Source organism: Miscanthus floridulus, chromosome 13 (assembly GCF_019320115.1).
Source record: "Miscanthus floridulus cultivar M001 chromosome 13, ASM1932011v1, whole genome shotgun sequence".
Classification (NCBI taxonomy): domain Eukaryota; kingdom Viridiplantae; phylum Streptophyta; class Magnoliopsida; order Poales; family Poaceae; genus Miscanthus; species Miscanthus floridulus.
In genome coordinates, this window is record NC_089592.1 from 66,224,208 (window position 1) to 66,231,030 (window position 6,823).

Sequence of the window (6,823 nt, forward strand, 5' to 3'; positions counted from 1 at the left end):
ATGTGAAATCTATTTGGAATTTTGGACTTTTTAGAGCTTATTACTATTTAAACATATATAAGTTTATTTATTTATTTTTTGAAACTAACATATAAGTTTATTTAGAGGTTGGAGAGAACAACCAACATGCATGCAAAAAGTCCTGGGGACCACTCAATTATTATGTGTTCAGCCATACTACTATGAGCAGTATTCAGTACTCTTATATATACAAAAAAATATATTAAATTCCCTAAATCAATCGGGGAGAGCCACTCGCAATCTATGCACCTTAATTGATGCAATTTACTATGGAAGTGTTCGGTTGGACTGAATTCCGGCTTGTTTGGCTTATTTTTTCAGCCGGAGTAGTGTTTCTCTCTCACAACATTCCAGCATAAACAATAAAAAATTCCATCGAGCTGAACACTCTCTACCTCTCTAGATGCAGACTGACAGGCGACGACACAGGCGTTATTGAGTTCTGCTTGTTATAGTTTTCCCATGGAGATGGGGCGTTTGCTTGACTTTCGACCATGGAGATGGTTTTTTTTTTTCAAAAACATTGTATCAATTAACTTGTTGCTAGACACATTCTTTTGTTATCTTCAATGGTGCACCTTTCCTTATAGTACCTCTAAAATTTATACGGAGGTCACGAAATTTGAACGTATGGATGATTGTATATGGTGAAGATTTCGAGTTATTAATGATCTTGCAACAGGTTTCTCATTTATGGAATTTTTCTGATTTCTTGGAACATTTTTTTGAGTTATTAGCGATTTATGCTTTCAAAATTCAAATATACAAGACCAAGGCTTGGGTCATATTTGAAGTTCACAACTCTATATTAAGATCCAAGAAACTTTTACCACATATCTCCACTACGAAACACAAATTACATCTCTTGGCGTCCAGACAACATCAACAAGGCATCCACAAGGCTGCAAAATAGTAAGCTTAATAGTTTCTGATTATACACATCCTTGCAGCATTAAGAAGGATGAAGGATTGGTTATGATTTGCTAGACAAAAGCACATGAATCTTAGCACTCAATACCACAAAGTTACAAGCAAACACATATGATTCAGAATGTACGCATCAATTATTGGAAATTGAATAGAGAATATGATGAATGTGCTGTGTAATTGTTTTGCTGCGTAAAGAACACCTCGCAACCGTGGGAGCAGTTCTGGAAACACAGAATAAAAAATGTACTAATACATTGCTACTGTATATGATTCTTTTTTCCAATTGATGATACCAGGACTTATGGTAAAATAAGAATATGTATGGATCATCCCCAGTCTCATATTCATGTTGGCCAAAAGCTCCAAATAACACCTTGTTTTTTTAACGATTTGACTCTCCAATCATTGACACGTGTCAGCTTGTCAAGTCCATGTAGAACATCTCTTCGATACAAAAGAATAATAATACGCACAAAGAGCATCTGGAACAGCGCAACTTTGCTACCTTGAGGAAAAACTACCGAATGAGGTTTCGTCAAATATATCGATTGGTGGCTTGGTATGCATCAAGTCCATCAAATGATTCATACAGTAGGACAATGGCTTCCTCTGAAACAATATATACATCTAGCAGAACATTGTGAAAACTGATAAAGTTTGATTCTCAAAGTGCTGAAGTGGCAGGTACCCTCACTCTCTCCCTATTTGCATACTACTACTACTAGAGCTTGGAAGCTAAAGAGAGAGTAGTTTCCTCCTTGTAGAGGAAGAGTAGGGGCTACTCCATGTGCTCCACATCCTCCACCTTTGGATCAAACCGCCTTAAATTGTAGGTGGAGATCTTCTAACTTTGTGTTTCTTTACATGTGGGCATACAATAGGCGGTGGTACTTTGGGGATGGTCGCCCTACCACCTTGGGGGGGAGTTCCACCGACCCCCATGACAGGTGGGCCACACCCCAAGGGTGGGGTGATTCTCCTTATCTTCATGTGTGGGTATTCTCTGGTGGGGCCACCAAATTGGTGCGAATGAGTGAGATGTGGACCCTTCAATCCGTGTGCTTCGCTTGTGAGCCATCTAGAGAAAACAACATCCATCCAAGGGTTGATACTGCTTGGGGGGTTTGATGGATCACCAAGTCTTGTGGAAGGGTTGAGAAGCTATGGGGCCACTATGGGTGGGTCGGCCGACGCCCTAAGTGCGCCCACTGTCATGGCTTTCCTCCATTTCGAAGTACATGACGTGTACAACTGGAACCATGTTGTTTGTACAAAAATCACTAATCCTATGCTTGTTATCTCCCAAAAATAGTGTTTTGTTGATGGTTTTGACTATGCAAATGTATGATGAAATTACCGTCAAGAATGTTTTGTGAAGCGGCGGTGGTCATGACATGTACACAGACGACTTGTACATCAAAATCAACGTTGATTTATACTTCAAAATGATGGTGATCTTGACCTATACACAGACATCTTGTACTTCAAATCAACGTTGATCATGACCTATACATAGACGATTTATACTTCAAAATGACGGTGATCTTGACCTATACACAAGCAGATGAAACTACTAAGTGGAGGTGTTAACACCTATGATAGTCGGTTGTGAATGGATGGTGATGACCATGACCATCACACTTGACACTTCACTACCGAGGGCTAGAACCGGCGATGATGGGGGATTACGAACCGGCTATGATGGAACTGTTGTAGCATATATGACTATCCTCTACTCCAAGATAGCAAAGGTACCATTGAATTGTTCATGATCATCCCTTACTAGTATGCGGTTAGTGCATATAGTACATACTTAATAGGGGTCATGCATAACAAATAAAAAGTTTAAATTCATAGCCTACCACTATTGCTTGATTGGTTGATTTGAAACTACTAGTAGTATATGAGTTTATTCATGAGCTAGTGAACCTAAGTACTTCATCTATTTTGGATTGCAATCAAGTGCCAAGCAAAGCCTCAATAAGATAACCGCTAATGGCATGTGAAGAAGCTTAGATAGGGTTCAAACTGGACTTGGAAGCTTATGCAAGTCATTTAGTTCAAGTTAAAGAGAAAGAAGCTCATGAAAACAAACTAATTCAAGAAGAAGACAACAATACAAATGGATATCAAGTTCAATCATAAACTAGTGTCAACTAACAATTGGTATATCCTACAAGACTTTAAGAGATCCTCAGCTTTAAGTGATCATCAAATGAAGAAGAAGACTTCCATCACTACAAGACTTTGAATCTTAAAAAATGGTTTGTCTATGTGGTATGCCATACATCATATAGGTGGTGTCCATAAGAAATACAAGATTCAAGTGTGTCAACCTTCGCAAAGCCTTGATGCAACCATTTTGTGGAAATTAATGGCAAAGGGGAAGAAGTTGGTACAAAGATATGAAATTAATGCACAAGGGAGAGTTAGAGATGGACTTAGGGGGAGCTATTGATTAATTGAGTTGAACAAGTTGATAACAAGTGGATCAAGAGCTACATTCATTGCTAGAAATACACCAATTGGATCAAGAGCTCAATAGGAGAATAGCAATTTGGAATCAAAAGCTAAATAGAAGGGGATCAAAATCTTGAACAAGAAAAGCACACAGGTAAGGGGAGAAAGCTCATGAATTCATGTTTGATGCATTTGAATGTGCATTACTGTCGCTTGCTTGCATATAGTTTATCATTTTGTATCTAGATTGTGTGCAAGAGTTTGCTAGAACTAAGACTTGGATGATGTTTTGCTAACTCTTAGTATGTAGAGCCTAGTCTTAGTGTATCAAGTGGTAACTAGAACTTTTATTTATAATGTTGATCTGATGTGGTATCTAGTTCCACTTGTTTTTAGCAAATGTTGATGCTAAGGATGGTATTAACAAAAGGTATACACGCAACAAAAGTATATTTCTATCTTGTATACCTTAGCATCACTTAGTAGTGATAACACTCCCATAGATTTCATATTTATGCATGTGTGCAAGTTTGAAACCAAACCATTCGAGCACACATGTAGGGAGAGTTATTACTACCAAGTCGGGTTTTATGGTGCTTACCAAAATTTTAAAAAGCAGTCTTAAACTTGGATAAGTAACATAAAATCCAAACCAAGTTAGCAATTTATACTTGTGTGAAGTCCTAACTTGGAATACGTTTAATTTTTATATCTTTGTAGAGTTGTCATCAATTACCAAAAATGGAGCATTGAAAGACCCTAGTTTGGTTTCGGTAATTGAGTGACAACTTAGGTGTACTAATATGTATTTATGTTGAGATATATAGATGATTAGTCTATAAGTACACTAGTGTGAGCAACATAAGCCATGATGAAGAAATGGCTTGAATTTATTGCAATGCTCAACTAGTGTGATGAAGGAATTCATTGCATATACGTGGCTCAATTTCGTGTCACCCGGAGCTCTGCTATTTTTTTTACATAGTTTCAGCGTGACGAGGGCTGAAACAGTGTCAGTGTGTAGTAGGGTCCTAAACTTATTCTTTAATTTTAGTCACTGTATCACTATCATGGAAATGCCACGTCAGAGTATGCTGCTGCATGATCAGTCGATCGACCACCGACCAACTGGCGTACGTATTTGTGGTCCAGAGCACTTAAGATTGCAGGAATTTTGTAATGTAAGAATAATGTTGTGATATTACTTGATATTACACCAAATTATTAGGCAGAATCCTTCGATAAGGATCACTCATTGGCATTGCCACAACACAATTACACAAGGGCAGAAAATCTCCGAGCGATTCCCATGGACCATGGTTAAGCTCCTAAGCATCAGCGTATCTCACCGAAATCTGAATTAACAAGACAGGGGGAATGTGTTAGGCCTTAGCCGGGGATAGATAGCGACACACCAAACTTCCTTGCACATGTCTGTCACTGTCGTCAGTAATCTAATTTGTTTGTTTGATCAATCAGAAATGAATTTGAAATTTCCTTCGTTATCCTTGAATCTTTGGTGACCAAGATCGGTGCTCTGTTCTTATGTGGTCAGTACATGCTGCTGCAATTATACGATACAATTGCCTAAAGGTGCTGTAGAATATTCCGTACATCACCGTTGTATGACGTTGTTGACACACAATGGTTCAAATCACTATTGCGGTACAAAGCAAGAAGGAGGCGAGAAGGTTAACAAAGAAACATGTCAAAATATTGAAGCGCAATAAAAAACTACAAAGACTGAAATGATTTGTAGTAGTTGCATGCCCTGATTAAACTGGACTGCCTTGGTTTAGTTCCTCCCCTTAAAGTTTAGTCTCTATCCCATCATATGTTTAGACACATGCATAGAGTGTTAAATATAGATTAAAAAAATAACTAATTACACAGATTGTGACTACTTTACGAGACAAATTTTTAAGCCTAATTAGTCCATAATTTGACAATGTGGTGCTACAGTAAACATGTGCTAATGACGGATTAATTAGGCTTAATAAATTTATCTCGCGAATTACCGAGGACTTGTGTAATTTGTTTTATTATTACTATCTGAACACTCTCATGTAACATTTCCATGTGATATTCAATGTGACCCCTAAATTTTAGCCTCTAGATTTAAACGTCACCTGAACTACTGATGTATGTCTCGCCATTCTAGGCCCAGTTTAGATCCGAATTTTTTTGCAAAATGCAACTGTAGTGCTTTTCGTTGTTATTTGACAATTAGTGTCTAATCATATTCTAATTAGACTTAAAAGATTCGTCTTGTGGATTTCGTCTAAACTGTGTAATTAGTTTTATTTTTTATTTATATTTAATCCTTCATGCATATGTCCAAAGATTCAATGTGACGGGAAATCTTGAAAAATTTGGCAAAATGAAGTGGAACTAAATAGGGCCCTAGTTTATCTGTACTTCTTTTTGGAAAATATTTTATTTCGTTCACGCACTTTGGTACACACACTACGAATTGTGTCGGTGTCCCGCACTTGTCTTTGCATACCAATGTACAGATAGAAAAAGGCAGTTGGTCCGCGAAAGAATGTCAAATCTATTTGGAGTTTTGGAGTTTTTAGAGCTAAACATATAAGTTTATTTAGAGCTTGGAGAGAACAACCGTTTCTGCTATGCATGCAAAAGACCCGAGGACAGGTGGATGCAAAAGCGAAGCTCCGTCGATCGACACCCACTCAATTATTATGTTTTCAGACGTACTAATATTAGTACTTATATATACAAATTATTAAATGCCCAAAATCAACCGGGAGAACAACTCGCAATCTACGCAATCTATGCAGACTGACAGATGACGACAGAGGCATTGTTGTTTCTGCATTCTGCTTGTTAATTTTCAGGGACTGTTTCAGCTATAGCGACACTGCGATACCTTGGGGGTCTGCAACAGTGACACGGTATGACCTTGTGAAACAATGCTTTCTGAACTCCGTTACTGTATCACAATGTAGTATCATGGAAATGTCACGTCAGAGCATGGTGGCAGATTGTTCCAATCAAATTCGTGCTATTCAGCCGGCCGGGCACTTAACTGGTCCACGTATTACGTCGTATCGGTATGACTAGCGCACAGGCATATGGACGCCCTTGCCTGAGAGCCCGAATTTTTTACTATTCGGCTATTTTTTTTAAAGTTTCTCACAAATAAACTCCTGGCGAAAAGAATTTCGAAAATAGACCCTTGGCTCGACGCTAGAGTGACTGGTGCCGAGCTCGGCGCCATGGTCACTGGCGCCGAGCTCCTGGACACGGGGAAATGGCCTGCCAGGGGGCTCGGCGCCAGAGTGACTGACGCCGAGCCACCTGCATTTAACCCAGCCCACCCTTCTTCCCCGAGCGTTCTTCCTCTTCTTTCTCCTCCCTCTCGGGTTTTTCTCTCCCCACTTCACCCTAC